This window comes from Aythya ferina, assembly GCF_964211825.1.
Source record: "Aythya ferina genome assembly, chromosome: 12".
Taxonomy (NCBI): Eukaryota; Metazoa; Chordata; class Aves; order Anseriformes; family Anatidae; genus Aythya; species Aythya ferina.
Window position 1 is genome coordinate 17,362,176 of NC_140308.1, and position 23,445 is coordinate 17,385,620.

At 40.4% G+C, this 23,445-nt stretch overlaps 1 long non-coding RNA gene across 1 annotated transcript; it reads right to left on the reverse strand.

The window, feature by feature from the left end:
• Window positions 1-5,301: 5,301 nt before the first annotated feature.
• On the reverse strand, window positions 5,302-20,773 carry LOC311443657. Its single transcript, XR_014697384.1, has 4 exons — window positions 20,501-20,773; window positions 9,867-9,978; window positions 8,268-8,435; window positions 5,302-6,126 (listed from the first exon to the last, which is right to left on the reverse strand). It is a non-coding gene; the product is annotated as an uncharacterized lncRNA (long non-coding RNA).
• Window positions 20,774-23,445: the final 2,672 nt, after the last annotated feature.

Genomic DNA, 23,445 nt, shown 5'->3' on the forward strand with positions numbered 1-23,445 from the left:
TTAGAAAGTGTCTGCACTTAGCAAAATTATAGAAATCCTATTTATCATCTTTGTGTTTCACATAAAGTTTATCTTTGGACAGAAATGTTGTGCTGACTTTTGAGCTCTGGAAAGCTGTCTTCAGAGACAGCAATTTTCAGCCCAATGTCTATGTGACTTGGAGAAGATTTTCCAGATAATATGAAGCCATTTTTCTTCTATTTTGATAATTATATTAATTCCCCTGTTCATACTTCATCTATTTTAGAAAGGCAGAAGTAAGTAATCATAGTTTACAGTTTCAGTATGAATGATGATTTAGCCCAAATGTCTTTTTCCATAGTTTATCAGCACAGATTATGAAATGCAGAGCCCATTATTCTCCAGCTAAACTCACGAATTTTATACTCTACTATATTCTACTACTTGGTTATGAATTAGTATTACTGCACTAGCAAGACCAAGGCACATTTCTATAACACTCTCTTTTTTTTTTTTTTTTTTTTTAAACTGGCATATCAACTTAAGTTGCTTTTAAGAAAGCAATACCTTCTTAAAAGATATTTTGCATTAGGGTTTCACTACAGGTCGGCATCTTGCTAGATGGTGACATTATGGAGATCATTGTGTCACATTTCGTGCCATCACTAAATTTATGTCTGCTTCCAGGCACTTGTATTTAGATTATGTGCCAAATCCTGGCTCTCTTAATCAATGGCAAAATTCCAATCAACTTCAACAGGATCTAGATTTCTCCCTGTGAACACTGGAATCAAGTCCCCTGATTTCATTCCAGGCTACAAAGTGCTTGTAATGAAGTAGTTGTCTGCTAATTAATGAATGTATGACAAAGTTGAATGTCTCTGGAACAAGGCTCCTATAGCCTTTGTCCTTAATGCCACCCTTAATGTTTTGGCTAACTGGTACAGTATTTTAACCACTGCTACTTTCAGCTCACCTAACTAAAGTACTTCCCATGGATAGCTCATGAGTTTATTCATGCTTTAAAGTTAAAGTTAACTTTAAGTGATGAAATGCCAGGTCCACACTTTCTATATAGCTTTTTCATTAGATGGTATTTGATAGCTTTCTGCTGAATCAATCTAGAATACTGTTGCCACAAATAACTTCTACTATAAATGAATAGAAATCAATAAAATAACAAGAGGAGAAACCTTTGTGTGATAATTTATCATTCAACTGCTACAAGATGTCAAAAAAAAAAAAAGTTAAATAGGCCTGAACAGCCACTTGAAAAATAGATCAGCATGAAGGCAGACACAAGGCACAGGGAGGCAGAATAAACACAGGAAGCTACTCGGAGAGGGAAGACCCCCTACCAAGTTTCAATAACCGTGTGCAAGTCCAACTCAAGATTACAAATGGTGTCACAGACTGTGAAGGGCCCAGTTCCTTTGTGTACAAAAATCCATGGCCATGGAGATCCACATTTCTTTCACAGGCCTTTTGAGAAACGTGGCTCCGAGGCATCTCATTTGAACCAAGCAGACAGGAAGCATAAGTTCTGTCTGCTGCCACACTGCATGGAAGAGAGAGATATCATCATTTACGACTCCTGCTCTCATCTTTCTGTACTTATAAAGCTCACATTTAAAATCACAAAGATTACAATGGGTATTTGTAAGAAATTCTTCCTTTGTGTTAGTCCTTATAGATTAAAAGTTCTTTCCAGCAGGTGCTGTTTATTTTTAATGGTCTGTCCAGAGCCCATAACACCAGGGCTCTAAGAACTTCAAGGCTTCTGGTCCTGCTAACCAAATAGATGTACAGCAGCTGAATCGCGTGAATGTGATTTTAGCCAAAAATCTGAGGGTGCCTGCTGAAAAAGTAGAAGTATGGCTGATTTTGCTGTTTCTTTTGCTAGGTAAAAACATGAGGACATATATAGTAAAAAGAGAACATTTTTTGAAGAATGCTCTTGTGCAGAGCTGAATTGTCCAAAGCATCAGTAAAGCTGATGCAGTAACTTCATTCAAAATGCAGTACTGTAGAGAAATCATAATGGGATTAATTTCTCTGTCCCAAATCTCTGTCCACGTAGGGCTCTCCTGAGTGTTTGCATGATTCTTTCTTCTTCCAAAAGCACACATTCACCAGGGCACAGGCTGCACTGAACACACTGCTGTACAAACTAGAAGGTAGACATGTAGGTCTGCTTTCAGAAAACCTCCCATCTGTTTTGAGGCTTTTAAACTCTTCTCTTTTTAAAAGAGAAATTCACTCTGAAAGCAGAGAAAGAGACTGAAACACAACAGGTACCCTCAGGGCTCCACTGTGGCACTCTTCAACAGTGGAATGCCAATCACCACAACAGTGCAGAGCAAGCAAAAACTTGACACTCATATAATATCATTTGGTCTTCCTTTGTATCGCTGACCACAGAAAAGAATGGAAAGGATTTGCTGGATCTTTCCCTACTATTCAATACTGTTCTGGATGTGCAAAAAACCAAACCAAACCAAACCAAACCAAACCAAAACAATCTGGCCCTGATTTTTAAAGAAATTCCAAAAAGCAGAGAGATGTCTGTACAGAACAATAGCAAATTTCTTTGACTTAGTGTTACCATATCCAGATAGTTCATTACTAGTCATACAGTTTTTTATTTAGCTTCTGTTCCTTGCTTATCTGTCTCTACTTTCAATTAAAAATAAATAAATAAATAAATAAATAAATAAATAAATAAAAGAAAAGAAAACTGTTAACTTATATGCCTCCTGCTTTCAAGGCGGTACATAAACTGCAGAAGAAAGTAATGGGAAATCTAATATGAATTTTCTAGATCTCCTGATTTTAAACCTCATGATTTCTGTGTCCTACCAGTTTTTGAATGCTCAGGCTTACTGAAACTTTACATTCACTCAGAGACTTTTGGTGTCATATACAAAAGTAATTATGTGCTATGACTTATGACTGACTGTAGGACACCTGTTCAAGTGTCATGTGTAATATACCAATAGTGACAAGACAAAAATGATATTCATGTACTTCATTGCATACAACAAGCAAGATAGACATTTAAAAAAAAATTATAAACAAGTTTTCAGTTTGGTTGTAAGTTTGCATCTGAGCAGAGAACACTAATGCTATTACAGAAAATTCATTTATTGTATAAATTCTTTAACTGGAGAAAAACTGCACCTGAAAATGTCAGCATCTGTAAATAACTGCAACATTTGCCCATCTAGAAAGTTTAATGTTGAGACATGACACACATTATGTTTGTAAGATTTTTATTGTAGTTGATAGTAAAAGAAAGTAATAAAGTCTTTATATCTTCCCTCATACTTTGGGAAATAGTCCTGAAGAATGTAGAGACTTCCTCAGGACACCATACAGTTCTGAATTTAACATGGTGTATTTGTGATACACTTCTTAAAAGAGAGACTTGCCTTCATTGTTGCCTAAGTTAAGAAGACAAAGCAAGATCAATAAACATTTGGGGCATTTTGCCTCTGTGAGAATCACTCCGTGTAACTCTGAGGAAGAATAAATGCCCCAAATATAGATGAATCCATTTTCAGTTTCTTTTCTGATGAAAAATAAGGTAAAAATAAGCTGTATTTTTCATATTGCCAGGAAATACCTTGCAGATATCACGATTAGTTCCACCTGTGTACACAGATTTATTTTTTATTTTTTTTTGATTTATTTATTTATTTATCAACACCTGTAGCCGAAAGACTTGAAACTGCTGCTACAGACTTTGCAGACTTTCGTCCAAACTGCTCAGTAGCATTCTCAAGTCTAATATACTGGGGAATATCCACAGATCAGAATAGCCTGAACGAAGAATTATGTTACTTAGAACATATTCCACAGAAAGCACTTAGACCATTTGTTAAGCCTCCTATTTTGTATGTGACAAGTCCAAGATATGTCAAGGTACACCAGTAAGGGGTTAAAATGTCTGTGAGTGTTTTGCATGGCAGAGTAAGGAGATGTTTGTTCAGTAAATTCTGAAATGCTTCAAGACTGTCTCAAACTCTATCCTTAGGATGAAAAAAAAAAAAAAAAAAAAAAAAGGAGAAAAAAAGAAATTGAGAGTTATTTTTAGTTAGAACAACATAACAAATATGTCTTCATTGCTCCCTCCTTACTGGTAGGCTTGGAAAGATGATGAGGCAATAAATTCAGCATTAACCTCAGCTGCATCTGTCTCTTCCAACTGCAAAAGCTTTGTCTGTATCAGCCCATATAAGATTAATACATAGGGTCAGATTATCACATCTTCATGTGCAACACCGCCAAAATAACAGGACATTATGTGGAGCATGGACTAATACTCTGTGTAAGAGAAAATGCACCTCAATTTTTCAAAGCAGTAGGAATTAAGGGTTTGTGGAAAATAGACCTTTAATCTCTCAGTGCTAGTATGCCAATGCAGCACAGACTGCGCACATGCTAAACTTCAGGGAATATTCATCAGCTGCTCACCATTTTTCCTGCATCAGGAGCTCTTCCAGTTTTTATGCCCTTCTCAGTTCATAGACTGTTCTCAGGTTGCTGTTCTAAATTTTCCCAGATCTGCTGCTGATCACTAAGCTATGCAACAAGATGTTCCTTTGCAATTTTAGTTACTTTGGCTTTTTCATAAATGAAGAGGTCATGAACTGCTCTAGAATGTGTGTGCCATGTCGGCTATTACTTCCCAGTCCTCTGAGGAACAGATAAAGCATTCACTCAGGATTCTCAACATTTCCTACTCTTTTCACAGTATTGACTATTGGTGACCCGTTTCCTTTCATTTTCTAAACCCTGCTACAGGAATTTGAGCAGTGTGCTGATCCAAGAACAGGAAATACAGACAAAACTTTCGGATGCTGGCCCCCAGCTCTGCAGCTAACGCTGAAACATTGTAGGTACATACTTTCAAGTATAGTTCCCATGGATAAAATCAAGCATAGATGTTTTTCCACCTTACTTAAACAGTCTACAAAGTGTATTCAATAATATGAACGAAGTTAATGCAGGATTTTTTGGAGGATTACTTAAATTCTAAGACCACTGAGGACCTCAGAGAACAGGCACAAGTTGAGTCCAAAGCATTTGCAGAAATCTCAGTGGATTTCATTACTGGTAAAACCTCAGACCGGACAGAGATTATCTTACTTGGCTTTCAGCATCCAGCCATTAGAGGTAAGTGGTGATAACACTGTTCTGACTGAGCTTTTGTCTTGTAGAAAGGGTACTTAACAGCACACAGTGTATCAAGCCTCACATAAATAAATGGTGCGATTCATTTAAATCGGAATTATTGCCACAAGCATCACGATGTGTAATTAATATCTTCTGGTATGCTTCATCTCATAATAGTTTTTATTCAACAGAAAGGATCATTAAGAGTTGTATCATTCTGAAGAGAACACTGCAACACAAATTCCTTCTGCTAAAATCTAGTTTAAGGATTTTCTACCGTAAGAAAATGAGGTATAATATACTCATTACAATCCCTTAAAATATGTTAATGAATGGTGATATTTATCTCAGTATGGCAAATACATCTTAAAAGATTTTGCTGAGAGACAGCTTTCTGAAGCTGGCACATGATGAGCCAGTGGACACATTTCTTCACTTTTGACACCACTATCACACCCTACCACGGTCTGCCAAGTAGTAACCCCATCTGCATTAGTGTAAAACTGCAGAATACAATTAAATTATCTGTCATCACATCAATGCACACACACAGATTCTTAGGTATCCTGTGTAAAACTATTTCCCTGGATATAGTGAAGGAAAATATATAGCTTTTGCTAAACAAGCTGTAATATTAACATCTGATGAAGTCAGTGCCAATTGAAATCAATGGAAATGGGATTTACCGCCAAGGATTTTTCCAGTGGGAAGAGCTTGAGCTGCCTGTCTGGGGTTTTCTGAGTTTGCTACGACACTAGGTGGCAGTAGTTGTTTTAGAAGTTTTTCTTTCTTTCTTTATTAATTTTGATCCCTAAATAGAAGGGAGATAGCACACACAATAAAATTAGTGCTGATTCCACTGCCAGTTGATGAGGTGGGGAAATTTGTAGAGACTCGATACCAGAACAACATATAGCTTGAGAACCAAGAAGAAGTTGCATCCAAAAAGAGAGTGATGGCCAGTCCCAAGTTCTTGTTAAGAAACCTCTCGGAAGGACAAAAAAAAACCTGCTAAGAGTCATACAGTCTGTCTTGGGAAGGTTTCTCCTAAGGCATTCCCAGAACTAGACCTGTCATTTCTTTCCCTTTCACGGTCAGTTACTACCTTATCAAGAGATTACAGGCTCTTCTATCACATGTGGGAATAATACTGGAAGGTTTTTTTAATATTTATTTCATATTTGGAGATATTTTATCTTAAGACATGAAGAAGTATGTACATTAATACTGAACTGAAAGTCTACTTTCTACATTGCATATGATGGGATATTTCTAAATTAACTTTCAGAAAAAGGAATATGATGTATTCCCATCACATCATTTATCTACTAAATAAATAATAAAACAATTATTTATCCTTTAGAAATTTTAGCCCACCAAATGCTTCCAGTATTAAGCAAAATTGATTCAAATAGCACTACCTCATGAAACACTGCACAAATATTTTCAAAATTCCTACACTTTGATTATGTAAAACCAAAACTTAAAAACATGCCAGTCAGGTCTAAAAACTCAGGAGTATTCTAAAAATATAATACATTTCATTTTATATTGTGCCTGATACATTCCAATCCTATAAAAGTATATATAATCAAGTTTTTCTCCATATCCATTTTTATAAAATGAGGTGCTTACTTTTTAATGAAAACTCAGATTTTCACCTAATCATTTGAGTCAAAGAACTGAAGTATTAACAAAATGTTGTGAGGTTTGCCTTTAATTTGCTGGAGTTGGCAGTGCTGCATTGCAGGAACTGCACAGACCATGGGCACCAGCTGGGACACAACAACACTATAGCCTTTCTGTGCAGCAAAAGAAGCAAGTAATGGCTAGGTCAGCAAAGGGGGATTTAACAATGACATTATACATGTTGAAATCTGATCAAGAGGTCCCTACCTTTAGAAAAAGTATAGAGATCATCATATTCAAAAGTATAGCACACCTTCACCAGCCTAGTTCCAACTGGGGTCATACTGGGATGTTGGCTGAGAGCAAGTACTAGCTTAGAACTAAGGTCTTTCTTAAAGACTCTTTGAACACTTACTCTAAATAATGAAAGCATCTGTAGTCACAGCATAAAATGTCCTGGCTAAAATGGGGGTACATCTCTCTGGAAGATTTCACTTTTGAAACCTTTTCCATGTCCTGGGAGAAGTGAGCAGTTAGGACAGTGCTGAGGATCACATCATCTCTGTGGAGAACAACAGCACTACTGGATTTCTAGTAAATGTGGAATTTCTGGCCAGAGTTCATACAGCATTCTCATTTCTCTGATCCCAATGTTATTTGCCATCAGACCAGATATTTGAACTAATCTATCCTAATCTAGTTCTTGCATTCTTCTGTTTTCAAAGAAAATGCACATTGATTTTTTTTTGTCTTCAGACTGACAATGACACTGTGCAGACTAATAGTGATACAGTTATGAACTCCAGCTGTCTTTGGTAAGGAAAAGCCATTAACATTGGCTTTCCCTTTATCCTTTTCTTTTATATCTATTTGCTTGTTAGCTGAACTTTCTATGTACCTCTTGAAACCCACTGTAATAATTCATACTGATTGCAAAAGACATACTAGAAGAAAAGGCTGCAAAGCCACTTATTTGTAGTTATCTCAGTTGTTGATCTTAGCCAATAAACTGCTGACTGATCACTGCAAATGTTTCTGCTTATAGAAGATATGCAATGGGCTGATACTTAACTCACTTTAGCTTCTGTTGCGGCCAGTCTTTTAGTGCAATAGCTAAAATGGTGCACAATTCCCCAGCTCAGACAGGCCACAGCACGAGTGATGCACCATGTCTCAGAAGTGGAGTAGTGCCTGGGTTGTTCTGAAACACTCCCGGATGGACCACCTAGCACATGTCATTGGTATCACCTCTGAAGCACTTGGTGACTACTCCTCTAGCTGTTGCGGCTGCAGATGGTAAGGGGAAATACATAGCTACACCCCTAGGCTTTGTCCATCATAGCTAGCGTATGTTAAAGGAGATGGTGAAAGGGGGAGAAAATGACAAGAGTGTGTATGTACGTGGGACAGAAATGCTTAGCTTAGGGGCTACTCCAATTTCTGTTGACAACTCTGTTCTTTCTAAGATAGTACCCTGGGCTTTCCCGTTTCTTTTTTACCTTTAAAGTGCTCATTGTGATGTCCTTCCTCGATCAGGATGACAATGCATGCTGCGTGTCTTGTGCTCCAAGGGTTCATCTGCCAGCCACGGATCGAAGCTCTTCCTGGCATTTCCCAAACAGCCCTGTGGTGAGTGCAGCATGCTGCAGGACAGGTTCTGTATTCATCTGCAAGATCACAACACAAAACAGTTGAGAATGCTGAGTAAGCAGAATTTGGATGTTAAAAACATTTCATCTATGCTTCTCCCTCATCTCTTGACAAGCACTACTAGCTACCTACAGTCACTATTCTCTCCTAAGCCCAAATGGGAATTTTGTCCTTCATATACCCTCAGTTTTGAGCTGCCTGTCCCAGCACAAAGCTAAGCCAGTCTGTGTAAAGATACCCTCCCCATAGCCCTCACACACTGTGAAGGAGACAAGTAAATACAACATGCAGCGGAGTACACAGTCATACAGATCAATACTGTCATTGCTTCCCTTTATGCCCTGCCTGTCCCCATCCATCTGCTTTCTCTTGTCTTAGAAATGGCAGCTTTTGACAAATGGACTGGCTTTTTGTTCTTTCTTTGAATTAGATCTGGGGTTACTAGCCCACAATTAGAGCTCCTACACACTACAGTACCCCAGGTGACAAGCAGAAGCCCAGAGAAGCACAGACAGGTATGCACACTGAACGTCTGCCTGGTACAGGTACGTGGCATTGGTGGTTGTGCAGAGGCCCCTGCAAGGCCTATGCAGCACTGCAGCTTCATCCAACAAGATAAGGATGCAAGCAGAATGCAAGAAATGCAAGTCTACAGCAAAGGGATAAATTTGGACACGTGGAGAATGTTTAATATAAATAAAACAAACTACATGAATCAAATATTTAGTTTTTGAAATGCTAGCTGTTCCAGAAGTAAAAAATCTAAACCATTATCCCTGAGATAAGCATCACGAACTATATTTATATTTCCCCCTAGGTTTTATTTTGTGTTCATTAATATATACAACATTTTCATTTTCAAAAATACTTCGTGAGCCACATACTCTCTCTGTGTACTTTTATGGACTTGCTATTAGAGTTGGATGAAATTGCATTTGCATTCAAGACAGAACTCAACTCACTATAATCATGCCTAATTTGTTGGAGCACTGAGTATTTAAATCTGATTATTATGATGTTTACGGCTTCCACAACCCCCAAATTGCATAATAATTGTCATGTCATGCAATTTATAGCTACACAGACTCTGCATGAAGACTGACAGGACCATTGTGTATATTATTAGTGGAACATTTGTGAATCTGAAGATTATAAGGAATCCAAAAGAAAGCTGAGGAGCAGATTCTTAGTAGCATGCATACTGTGTAGCTTAAAGTAAACTCACTACATTGCACTACTGAAAATGTGCAGTCTCTTCTGCCATTTGAGCTCCTGGAGGAAGGCTTCAGCTGACGTGTTCAGAGGTTCATGTGGTCAGTAGCCCCAGAGGAAATAAAGACTGAGGAAAGTTGAAATGTTCTGCAAATACGTTTTCTTCAAATATTAGGCATATTTACTTCCTCAAATTTATTCCTGATATCAAGCAAAACAAATGGATTGTTACGTACCCACTGAAGAAAGAAGCTACCAAGTAACTGGGCCGGAACTTCCATGCTGCTTGAGTCAGCTCTGCTTCCTCCGTAAAGCAGCTGTGTGAAATTCAGTGGCTGAATAGCAGTCCTGTAAGCAAAGACATGACACTGAAAGAAATGCACCTTAATGATTTTATAGCACTTAGCACAGTGTGGTAATGCTTCATGAGTAAGTTTGTAGGTGCCACTAAAAAATCACCAAGAATAGTACTTTCTCATTAAGAGAGGGAAGGGAAAACAAAAGGTGAGACAATGATGTTTTCTGTCTCCAGACTCTAATTCTCACCATTAGAAAATGCAGAGTTGCTAGAACTGCGGTGGTGATGCCACTGCTAAAATTCTCTTTGAGAAAGCTGTGAGAAACGCTCCATTTTCCAGTTCTCAAACACAGATGCCCTCCACAGTGCAAGAGCTGCCACTCACTTCCTGGCCAGTGGTACCTCCATGTTCTACTCTTTTAACTGAGTAATGGCAAATTAGTGGGGAAGAAAAATGAAGGCACTGTACTGATCAAAGAGGATTTTTTGCAAAAAGGCATGTGTGGTTGGTTATTAACTGAAACACAATGTCAGTGGTTCTTTTTAAACAGGAAGCGGATTCTTTTGTTGCTTATGGAAAGGCTGGCGGAAATTTGCACAGCCTTTGAAAAGTGTCATTTTGGAACATCGGCTTTGTGGGATCGCAAGCACGTCGCCGGCAGGAAGATGGGGTGGTGGCAGAAGGACTTCCCTGTGGCTTGTAAGGAAATCGATTACGAGTAAACCCCTGGACAGAGACAGGTTCTGCAGTACCTACGTGATGTGGCAACCACGTGGGCTGATGAGCCAAAAAACAGGTGGTCGGCAGCAACTACCAAATCACCATCTTGACCTCATCAATAGCCAATAAAGAAATAGAGCAGAAACAAGTTACAGATGGCAAACAACTAAATAAAAAGACATTATGCTGCCAAGAGGAGCTCTTCTGAGGAGTAAATTGGCCCTAATACCAGCAATTCTGACTAAAAAAAAAGAAATGAAATGATTTGCCTAATTTACTCTGTGTTCAGAGCGGGAGTATGATTCCTATGGCCTACCATTCAAAAGAGAAATAGTTTAAAGTGCTTAGGTGGTCAATGGTTATCAACAAGGCAAATATTATTAGTAAAGATATAATGATATTTTCCCTTCTAGAAAACACAGCCAGGAAACCAAAAAAAAAAAAAAAAAAAAGATCCTAGTGATTAGTTTATTCTAAAACAAAATGGAGAGTGGTTGAAACATAAATTAAAAAACAGTTAAAAATTACTATAACAATCGAAAATGCAGGAAAGTCAAATTATTGCAGATGTTTTTAGAATTGAAATAATTCAAGTTGAAACATGCCTGCCAAAGGTTCAAAATGTAAAATAACCTGTGGGACTGAGCAGCATTGGGATATATTACAGGAAAAATGTGCAAGATAAATGAAGCACAACAGCTAAAGTATCCAAAGCTCTTGCGAGTCGTGTTATATAATCAGCATGGATGTGGTGGACAGTGATCGAGGAAGCTTAGAAGTTCCCAAAGAGAAGGATAAAACATTAGGTTAATAACAGCCATGTACAAAATGACAGAGATTAACCACGCAGTTGTGATTACTTTTACAAGTGAGAAAAGAGAGATGGGAGCTAACAAAGAAGGTGGCAACTATAGAGTTATGATCATGTTGCCTTGCTAGAATTTATTCGTCAAGTTGCTCTTTCTAAAACAGCAATCCAGGCAGAAAAGGAGTGGAGAATTGTAGGATTTTGTGCATCCACAAAGCCTTAGGGTAGCTATATTGAACAGCAAATGGGAGCAACGTCCAATGGTATTCCCAGGTGCTAAGCCACAAATGCCAGCTCTGGGAAAGTATGCTTAAATCTAAACTCAATTCTAGCTACAATGCACAAGACAACAGATATTCAGAATTGCTTCATGCACAGAAAAGGAGATGGTGAAAATTGGCCTCACCAGGCTCCATCCAGGCTGGTGCTGTGCAAGCACACACTGCTAACAAGGAACAGCCACACGGTGGGTGTCGGTGTGAGCTGACACCATGGCACTGCTGCAGCTCTCCCTCGGTGCTCAGTGATGCTGTGACAAACCTACAGCACTCCCAAACCGAGCTCAGCCACCACAGGAGGCCGTTGCTGCGTGAAGCCGCCCCGCAGCCACCGGAGGCCAGGTTGTGAGCAATGCCACTGGCCTGCCTGGGCTCAGGCTGACCTGATGCCGTGCGGGTGGACTTCGTGACCGATAGCTGCTCAAACGCACACCAACAGCTCCCTGCAGCATGGCATCTCTGGTTCCAGGATGCCTCTCTCTGTCAAACACTCCCGTGCTCAAAAGTTGTCTGGTTTTCTTTTGAAAACAGGTAACTATTTATTTAAGACTATTATTAAACTTCAAGTTTCAGCAAACATTTAAGACACAGTATGCTGTAGAAGTTCATATAAACTGCACCTGTAAGTGACATCTTTGCAATAGTCTCATACATAGGAGGCTCAAAGCTATTTCTTGCCAGCAGCAGTGATCCACAGACTTAGATGTTGTTAAAAAGCTTACAATATCAGCAGGGCAACTGCTGCCTCCATTAGAAACATGATACTAAGATGCTGATTAATACCAGGAGGGGGCTTTAATCAGCCAAAGCCATATGCTATTTAACTTAAGATGAAAGTACAAATGATAATCATTATTTCAGAAAGGATGTATTTAAAAGAAGAGCAGAACAGCAAGTGGCATCTTTTTATCATTAGAGCTTCTTCATGCAGCCCCTTTTTTTCTAATGCTTTATAAGCTTTCATGAACATCTGGATCATTTCTTCATTATATAGGCTTCCAATATCATTATGTTTGATGTAGCATTTTTAGTGGAGCTATGCTAAACTTCTAAATATACAATTAATTCCTATTAATTATAGTTTTCAAACTGGTGAAATTATCCATCATTAACTTAATCACTTGTATTTTATCTTAAAATTGTATTCACTCTTTTATAATCCCTACATCTAAAGCCATTTCTTCCCTAGGCTTTGTGTGATGTTTTGCATGCTGTTTGTATAAAGGTTTGCCAGCCATTTTCAACTGCTTGTAGAGCTGAAGCTGTCAGCAGCAGACCATTTTAAAATAGAACCTAATACAGCTTAGTTGTTTTACCAAGGAGTGCTTCAGAGAGAAGGGGGAAAAAAAGAATTGAATTGGGATCTGTAAAGGGCAAGACTTCATTAGATCTGATGAAACTTTAGTGCTATGTTCCCTACATCAATGGGAGGAGGAGGGGAAACCTTAAAAAGGGGAGAGTAAGGTAAGGGAGCTATTCACTGTCTTCCACTCCATGTGGCAATAATTCAGCATGAATAGAGCTGAATGATTTGGAAGTCTGCATCCACTGTACATGAAGAATTAAGAGCATCTCTAATACCAAGTTACAACACATCTAAAGAAAAAAAAAAAAAGAAAAAAAAAAAAAGAAAAAAAAAAAGAAAAAAAAAAAAGAAAAAAAAAAAAAGGAAACTTTTCCAAGCTTTTTTCTGAACACTCTGGCCTCACTTTAGGTTTATTCGGTGGCTTAACCTGGAACTTAAATTATAACACCTTCACTGAATGCCTCCCCCAACCTCCAAGCCTGGAGTTGGATCTGTTTCCTTTTCTTTGATATGACATTTGCAAAATAAAAAGAGAAGCAATCAGAGTGTTTAAAAGCACCAGAGCTGACCTGCTTGGTTCTTGTCAGCCTGCTTTCAGACACTGGAAATCAGAAATGGTGCAGGGAGCCAGAACTCCTGTTAGCATGGATGAGACATAAGTATCAACTTTGTGGGATGTGGTGTATCCACTATGCGATAATCCAGTTGTTATCATTGTCAGATTTTTAGTTCTCAGCACTCCTCCTCATTGCAGAAATACCTGGAGTGGGTGGTCAGGCTTAGCTATTGTTTTCACTCCAGTCAAGGTCTACTTAAGCCTCTTTAATCTTCTCAGATTGCTCCAGGGCTCTCCCCACCCTGAGCCAATGGCCCTCCACAGAGCAACAGAGCAGGGTAAATCGGAGTTGGGTATGTGCCGATACAGCATGGAGTCCCTGCAGCACTGCTCTCCATCCTGCTAACCCCGAGTTCCCAGGCAGCACCTTTTTGGTGAGACCCAAGGCCCACAGAAAGCTGTCCAGCTTCTGCACTCGTACCCAGTCACAGCCCAGAGCACACCGCTGGTGCCTGGTTTGTACAAACCCTGAGCAATGAAACCTCTGCGAAAGACAATTTTCACCAAAGTCTAATGCTCTGAGCAGGTATTTTCTAATTCCATCATGCTTCTCCTCTCTTGCAACTTTTTCTCTGCTGGACCTGAAGGAACTTAAATGACATTCACATACATCTTATTTTCACAAGGAATGTAGTATCATCCTGGTTTTGTCATACAGGATGAAAGAGCACCTCCTCTGCTTGAATTTACCAGAGAACTGTTAAACACATCAAGAGCATGAAGACCTCTGATTCTCACAAATAAGGCTGTCTGATCTTTGTCTTTGTTTCACTGACGTTCCACGATAGCATACACTTTCTGTAACTTTACCTTAAATTTGTTTATTTAATTGTCTCCTGTAATTTCAGAAACCTCTGGTCACAGCTCCAGATGGCCCCTTCTTCTATTGGGTTATTTAAAGGATTCTCCTCTTTATTCACGATACCATGTGATATCAAATTTTGGGCTCACAGTTCCTTAAAGTAATACTTTTTACTTACAGTTCCAGCTGCCTCAGTATCACAGAACCATGTGTTCCTGCTCTGCTCATCTCCCAGACTCCCATTTCGGGAGGCAAACATACTTAAAAAATACAGTTCCCAGTGCCTCAGATTACAAGGAGGCTGATTCTACATCACTCCCCCTCTCTTCCATCACATGCTGGAAAAATCTTCTTGCTTCTGTCAAAAAACAAAACAAAACAAACAAACAACAACAAAAACCAACTTGACTGACACTGGAAATTCATGTTCCAAGAGAGAGACTGAGCAGGAGCTAAAGTTTGTTTTATTTGTTCTGTGATGAGACAAGGTTGTCGTTGGTTTTGAAAACTTGTGGCAGCATGAGAGACCCAGCAGCAAAGCTGCTCCTGCTGGGGGTGGAATCCTTTGGTCTGTTTTAATCACTACTCAATTTCCTTCCAGCTCCTGCCCCTCCCTTGGTTCTGCTCTCATTTTCTCTCCCCTCCTCTAAATGGAAATTTTCAAAAATCAGACTCAGGCATCCGACCCACAGCTCACCTCCAGGTGTGCCACAATATGCCTGCTCGTCACGGGGGCTGCTTTTGCTCTGGAGGGCAAAGCTTTTGCCTTTGATCATGCCAGATGTATTTTCTCCTCATAATAAACTGAAAATTACAATCATCCCTTTTGGTCTCCAACAGCTCATTTGCCCATTATTTCTTCAGTAAGGCATACAATGAGTACTCGGGTAAAGTGCTACACAGCCTAATGCAGTTTTAAACCAAAATTCAGAACGAGTGAAAATGAACTGTCTCTCCTCAAGTAAATTAGCTGCCAGGTGCTCCAAGATCAAGACTGCAACATCCAGATCCAACAAGGCTGGAACTTGTGGTTTCCTTCAGAAGTTTCTAAATCAGGCTAACAAGGCTGGCCCACAGTTGACTCCTCCTGGTCCTGAATAATGTAGGTACCTCTCCTTTGCAAATCACTCCTGAGTGAACACAGAGAGCAGCATGCTCCCAGTTGCTTCTAGGCGCTGTGGAAGACATTCACTTGGCCCCTGTATAAATTTATTCTGGAAAAGATTGCAGCTGCTTCAAGAATGTAAGAAATGCTGGATTAGGCCTGCGGTGCACCTAGGCCAGCTTTCTGTCTCCAGCAATAGAGATGTAATCTTTAAGTCCAGCCCTTTACTTCCTGTCTTTCAACCAGTTTTCAGACCTTAAAATAATCTGTCCGCCAATTTCATGGCAACTCACTTTCTTCAACAATCTTTCATATGGAACCTTGTAAAGAGCTTTTTGAAAATCCCAGCCTTGATGTCCACTGGATCTCCTTTATCCACATGCGTATGGACACCTTGTTGAACTGCAGTGGGTTAGGGGCAGGATTTCCCCTTCCAGAAGCTCCATGCCCAGCACAGCACACCTCTCAATGAGCTCACTGACCTTTGGATTCCCTCTGGAGCTCATTTTGTATTTCACTTACATTCCAATGAAGTAAGCTCTGACACAAGCACCCAGATGAAGTAGCACAATCCCTGACATTCCCTGGGTTCGGTCCATTTAGTGGTGCAAAGGGTGTCAAAATTTTGCAGCTCCACCTAGCCATATGATATAAACCCAGAGCCTTGTGCCTTCCCTGCTGCACCAAAACAGCCCCTCTTGAAGACTGTGTTGTTTTTTTTTTCCCTCTGACACAGATCTCCAGAACTAGCACACAAAGCCTTTAACAGATTAAGGTGCCTGGCTCCTAGTGGTCCCATTGCTTACAGAAGGGGCTGAGGATTGGGAGGTCCTGAGGCTGCTCACAAGATAAATAAATAAACCAGCCAATTTTTGGTCAACAGCAGCAAGGACTGAGAGACTCCATTAGTACTAAAAGCCTTGAGCTGGAGTCCCAGCTCTGCCTCTGACAGGCTGTGGGGCTCTGGAAATTCTTCCCATATCCATTGCCCTCTGCACTTACCTTGTCTGCTTAGCTTGTGATCTCTTAATGACAGTGATTGGCATGAGACATTTGTACAGTGCCAGTAACACAGGCATCACAGCACAGCCTGGGTTAGGACCCCAAAGTGCTACTCTAGTAACAACGTGCAGGACTCCTCTGGCATTGCAGTAAGCCTTACCTGCACTGCAACATCCACCTGCTTTGGTGGGTGCTATGTATGCAGCTGGTACACATAAATGTCCCTGTGTCTTTCTGCATGTAAATGTCACGCTTTGAAGGCTCTTCTTATTGGGACCAGTCATTGCTTGTTAAGCTCTGCCAGATTTTTCAGCACCATAGAGGTGGGCCCATGGAGCCTTACAGCGTGAGCAGGGTAGCAAACCATTTGGAGGAGGTGTACAGCACATACAGCAGGAGCTGGATCACTTCAAAGTGCTCCACGGGAGCTGGTTGCACTGGAGGTTGTGGCAGGTTCTCAAGGAGCTGGCAAAGGGGACAGTGCTTGGGCGCTCAGCTAACAGGAGTTTTTGAGCACACACAGCAAGGCATGAGGCTGTGCTAAACAAGGAAGGAGGCAGAAAGACAGGAGGGTGTGAGGCAGACAAAAAGAACAGGAGGAGGGACAGAACAAAATCAGTGCTATTATCTGGGGGAGGGACACTACAGATCAAAGCTCTTAAGGCTAAAAAATTAAAATTGCTATAAAGGGATTAGATTAAAATGATGGAAAACAGTGGGGGGTGGAAACGTTGAGGCATTGCATGCCACATACTTTCTAGTGTTCAGCATCTCATATATATCAGAAAATTTAAGAAAGACCCTTTTGAGAGTCCCCCTTTCTCCTCATTGCAGAGAGATCTGATTCCCCATGACAAGGTACTGGCAAAAGGCAGCCCTGAACTTCTGAGCTGGAGCACGACAGGACCGTGATTCTGTAATGGGTCTGTCCTCACACGAGTGAGGCTGAACAGGGCTTTTAGGCCCAACTACAATATAAATGATACAACAAATCATCATCATCAGTACCGGAAGCTGATGCAGTGTGGTGCTCCATTGAAGAATACTGCAGTCCCACAGCCTGAGAGAGACAGAGAGAGAATACAGCTTGAACAAATTAGTCTAGTGGTTCTTCTGTCTTTTCAAGATACAAATGCCAAGATCACCCCTTCCCTGCCAGTCCTATTTCAATCCCTCTGCCTGGAGAAGCTGAACTGAGAAAGGATCATAACAAAACGAGGTGATTAAGCCTCCGAGAACAAACACGGTTCCTTCTGCACAAGTGCTGAGGGGTAAAACTTTCTTGCTTCCAAAGTCTTTTGAGAGTCCTGAAATTCTTTTCTTCTGTGTTGCATTTTGAAGTTGCTCCCCACGAATATCCTTGTCAGACAATACTAACTCTCCACCTACTGACTGTCAGTAGTTTTCACAGAGCTGACATTTAAAAGACTCAGAGCTTGAAAGCTAATCTCTCTTCTCAAAAGTTATATTTCCCAGCAAATATTTGGATATCTACCAGACAAATAAAGCAAATGTGGATGTCTCTTTGTAACAGCTCGACCACAAAGTTTAAAGGCGGTAGAAGAGTAGGATTTAATTTGACTGAAAAGATACTTGAGAAAAACTGCTGTCAGCTTCAGCCCAGAGTTATATTAACTGGATTTTTTTTTTTTTTTTTTAACACACAAAATAATCTAAATTAAAAGTTCACTGTTGTAAATGCAATACTAAGGTCCATGCAGTCATCTGCTGGAGCCACAGTGTTGATGAAGAGTGGATTCAGTGCATCGACAACTTATCATGGCTTGCAGCGAAGAAAATACCTATAACACCAATGAGAGGTGTGATGACTGTGTTCAGACTTCCAAGTTATCCTGGGTACAGCCAGGCTGGGTACAGCTGAGTGTTTTTACAACAGCAATGACCTGAGTATGCTCAGATTCTCAGGGCTTTACAGGCTGTGTTAAATTCTGCTCTGCAACAGCTTCCCTGCCACGAGAACCAGAGCTAGGTAAAGCCAGCTTGAGGGTATGTGGGATCCCCTCGCAGCAACAGAAATACAATGAAGTCCTTGAAAATGTTTTGGTTTTCTTTTTTTTTTTTTAGAACTACCCAACCCCATTGCACTTCAAATTAAGCCTAAATTTTAAATGGCAACAAGAGGCCTTGTCCATGAAGATCTCAGATGTTGTGTCCCATTTTAGCACAAGACACATTACTTCAGCTGCTGCTATTGTTACGGATAGCCTGTTCTTCCTAACAAGTCAGATTATTAAAAAAATATATATATATATATTCTTCCACTGTGCAGCTTCAAGTAAACTTGAAAGCACAAGATTTAATTAGCAAATTTTGGGAGAGCTTCATGCAAGAGTAAAGAAACTAACCCCTATATTTCTGTTCCAAACACAACCGTTTTAATTCTGCTCCTGTGCTCATGACTGCCCAAGATGCTTCTGTTCTTGCTCCCACAACTTGTTCAAACCCCAAAACAAGGTCCTGGAGCTTCAGGAGGGGAGAGCTCAGTGAGGCTCTACCTGTGCACAGTGGTCTTCAGCAGGAATTTTTCCAAGAGCTCTCCAAAGGGTAGTGCAGCTGCACACTATCCCCAGGGAAGCTTCCCCATCCTTGAATTTTTCAAGGCATTTCTTAATGTACATGAGAGCCACAAGTTGATGGTGAAAGTCAAACAAACAAAACAAAAAAAACCCCTCCTGTTTCCCTGGATCCCTGTGGAAATCCATTCCTCAACCATCACACACCAAATATCCAGTCATGTCTATTTCCCAACAAATATTTCTCATCCTAATGGGCAAGACTCATTTCAGTGTCATACAGGTTAACGCGCACAAAGGGAGCCTGACTATGTCTGAACTTGCCATTAGGTAGATACACCTAACACAACAGGCACCTCCAGCAGGGTTTCTCTGTCCTGTTAATCAATAAAAACTATTTTGCAGCCTCAGCCTAGTGGAGAGGTGGCAATATCAAGACATTGATACATTTCAGACTCAAATCCTTCAGCACTGTCTTGGCACAGATGATGACTGCCACAGCGCCCCGGCTCCCATCGCAGCCCCCAGGTGCTCCTTTTCCAGGGTGCACTTGCTCTGCGAGTAAATCCAACAAAGTGCACGTGGTTTAGCAAGCCAGCCTTTACACCAGCATCAGGAACAATGAATTAGAAACACAAAGTCGGTACCAGTAGCAGCACGATATAGCAGTAACACAGCCTTCTACAGCTAAGTTTCTAGTGATATCATGAGATGTTCTGGGACTGAAAAATATGGGGTTTGGGTCCAGAAGGTATCTCTCCCTTCATTCCCAAACTGCTTAGCTTTCCTGAGTGACAATCACTGTGTTACCTACTACCAGGTAACCTAGTTATCACTACTAGGTTATGATACCTCTGGATCTTAGGGGAGAACTTAATTAAATTATTGACACTTTTCTTTATTTAATGCAACTTCTGTGAGTGTTGAGACACAAGACACCACAAAGCAACCACTATAAACTTCCAAACTATAAAGTGCTATTTTGTACTTTCCTCTCTGTTGTTTTTCCTGGTTAACGCCGTACCTTCTGAAAATTACACATTACCAAACTGAGAGCAGTGGGTAGCATATTTATGATTGTTAAGTAAAACCACTGAAAGACCCCTCATTTCTTACAAAACAACAAGGATTTTTACAGAATTCCTCTCTTGGTTCAACACTTAAAAAAAAAAAAAAAAAAAATCCACTTTTTTCTTAATCTCTTAAACTTGGGCTAAGCAGAGTTTTAAGGTTTGCAGAGCTGTTCTCCAGCTGAGTGTTTCCTTTTAGATATGCACACCTCCTTGTTGGACATTCATTATCAAACCTTGTGTTTGCCTTTTATCTACAAGTCCTCTTCAGTGTTCAGCATAAACTACATGGACACCTTGCAGATTGACATTTCTTCATTCATGCTTTACCTTAAACAGCATGCGAAGACATCAAAGAAGAGGAGCCGACTTTGATGTTACAAAATGAAAAACGCCTCATGATTTGCCAAGACCAGGGGAACTTGTAGTTTGCTCTTTTTCCCTTAAAGAAAGACTACTACTTTCCCCATGCATATGTGAAAATCTTTGCCTTTTTCACCGAACTTGTATAAACATTTTGTTCCCTGTAAGAAAAACAAACATGCTACATCTTGCTCCAGCCCAAAAAATACAGGCCCCAGTGCCCAAATGAAGGTGGCTTAGAGGAACACGCACACTTTATGTAAGAGCATATTTGTTTTGCACCTGTGACTTTTACACACTCAGGTGTGATGACCCCCCCCCCAACACTGATAATCACAGTGCATGTGTTGTGTTTTTCACTCACAAGTCACCGCTGATAGGGATTTAGAAAAGCTTGCTCATTCCTATGCTGTAGGTGAGGAAACCATGCAGCAAGCAATGTTATTTGGGCCAGCCGTGACAGCAAATAGCCAGCGCTACGACAAAGCAGTCCCCGGTTCCCACGTGGGTAGCTCACTCTGACCATGAAATAAAGGGCAGTGGTGCCCTGCACCTTAACAGCCACAGAAAGTGCTGGCAGCCCATGGGGCAGCCAGTCATCCTTACCTGAAGGTGCTGTGCACCACGATAGGAACGGATTGACTTGCTTCATTAGTTGTGTTCCTATTGTTTTGAATGCTATCCAGGGTGGTTTTCTTTGCAAGCTTTGTTTCATTGCTTGAAGTGAAGAACTGCCCTGTCCTTATAAGGACAGTAGGAATGTGCATAATTAGTCCAAGGCTAAAGAATAGAGGCATTCAGAATGAACATTTGTTATTGATTTCCCAGACTGCAGTTGAACTGAGAAGAATATCACGAGAGGAAAAGATAGGTAATTAAATGTGATTTGTTAGAATGCTGCCTAGCTAGGTCATTGCATATGTATTATTCGGCTGCACTGCTTCAATGTAAAGTGCACAGTTCCTCTCCCTGGTACAAAATCCTTTGATTAACCAGCCTCCCTTCGCTGGTGGAAGGGGCCAGCCCTTTTGTTGTTTCGCTGCCGGCAGCATTGCTTGTGCCATTTCTTTAAGACTCTTCATCAGATGTGGTTTGTCAGGAACATGCTTAGACTGTAAGTCAGAATAGAGCTCATTTTCTTTGATGTGCATTTGTAATGTGCCTGCTCCAAAAGGAGGGGAATAAACTTTGGTCACGCTGTTAATCTTCAGGAACTACATTTTAAGCAACTTGATGTGAGTGGACTCGGCACATACCATAGTGTCAGCTACTCCTTTCAAACAGAACTTTATCAATAATTGGTGCCAACACAAGAACTCACGTCAAACATTTACCATAATAGATTCAACAGGAATGTGTTTAGCCCCAACCTTCTGCTGTAGAGAGACCTTTTATTTTCAGTTTAGAGTCTGAAATTTTCCAAATCAAGATGCATAGCTACCACTTCACCTTTTTTTCTGGCTGTATCACAGTCAAAGACCAGCATGGATATGACCAGTTTGACCATTTGGCTCCAGCATTTCAGGTTCTGCACTCAAGATTTTTATCCTTGAGCAAGTGTTTTGCATACCAAGGAAGTCTGAAAGTGAAAGGGTTACATTTCCTTGAAGGTCCACTTGAATGACTGTGAGAGGAGAGCCAAAATGGTAATCAGATCCCTATGAGATCATATTGAAAGCAGCCATGCCTATTTCACAGAGTCTTCTGATGTTGCAGGGGTCTGTAAAACATTTAATCACTGGAGTTCCAATAAGTTGAGATTTGTTGTGAGTGCTGTAGAGAGCACTCGCCTGAGATAAAATGCTGCCTGGTAATGCTCTTATGGCTACATGAGCCAGAATGCAATCGAATATCCATGGTGATTTAGCCTTGCATCATCATCCCAGAGAGGGGGATGCAGGATTTTCACAGCTACATAGCAGTGGATTAATGTAACTACTCATTACAATTCATGGGAGGCCTGATCCAGCTTCTGTTAAAGTCCAAGTAAAGATGCTGTTTGAATTTCTTGGGCATCTGGACAGTGGTTTGTGCATCCCATCCTGTAACTGCCTTCTACCACAGAAGCATGCCCAGGTTTCTCCGTTACCCAGGTGGCAGCTATATGCATGTTGGTCTGCCCTCATTACCCAGTGGAGGACAGGTGACTGTAATTCTGTCAGACAAAGAGGCATTGGCACAGACAGGATTAATGGCTAAACTTGCTCTACCTTGCTTTTATTTTATTTTAACCTGTGAAGTTCTGATTGACATAGAAAATAAGTTTGGCAGAAACTATGTTGATGTCCACTTCTGAACTAAGGAAAAGAGTGGGGTTTTGAAGATGGCTCTTCAAAAACTCAGATGTGATTGCGTGCATATGAAACCAAAGTCGCTTAGCTAACAACGTACTATCTCATCTGACTCAGAGTTTGCAGGAGCCAAGAGAAAATCCATGTTAGCCTATATTCTTTAAACAGCAAACAACCATTATCCAGTTAAACCTGCACCAAACAAACCTTTTATTAGGCCTAGCTTTTGAGAAAGCCCTTCTCCACTAATGGGTATGACTTGCAGCTTACTTTGAAAGGTTCAGAAACCAAACTAAAAACGAACCAAGATTAAAGAGCAAATTACTCACACAGGTCAATCCAAATGACCCCTTCCAGTTTCTTGCAATAATCCAAACCTCTAGACTGTCTAAAGACCTCATAACACTGGAGAAATCTAAAAGGTAGTTTATGTCTCTCAAGTGGTTAAAAAAAACAACAAACATCTGAGTCCATTTTATGCTACAGTTTCTAGCTTTGCTGCCACTACCAAGAAACAGAACAAGCAAGTTTGTAGGTACTGAGGTTAAAAGATGTTTCAGCGTGTGGTTTATTTGTTCTTTCTACCTACACAATCAAAACCAATATATATTAGTTAAAAAA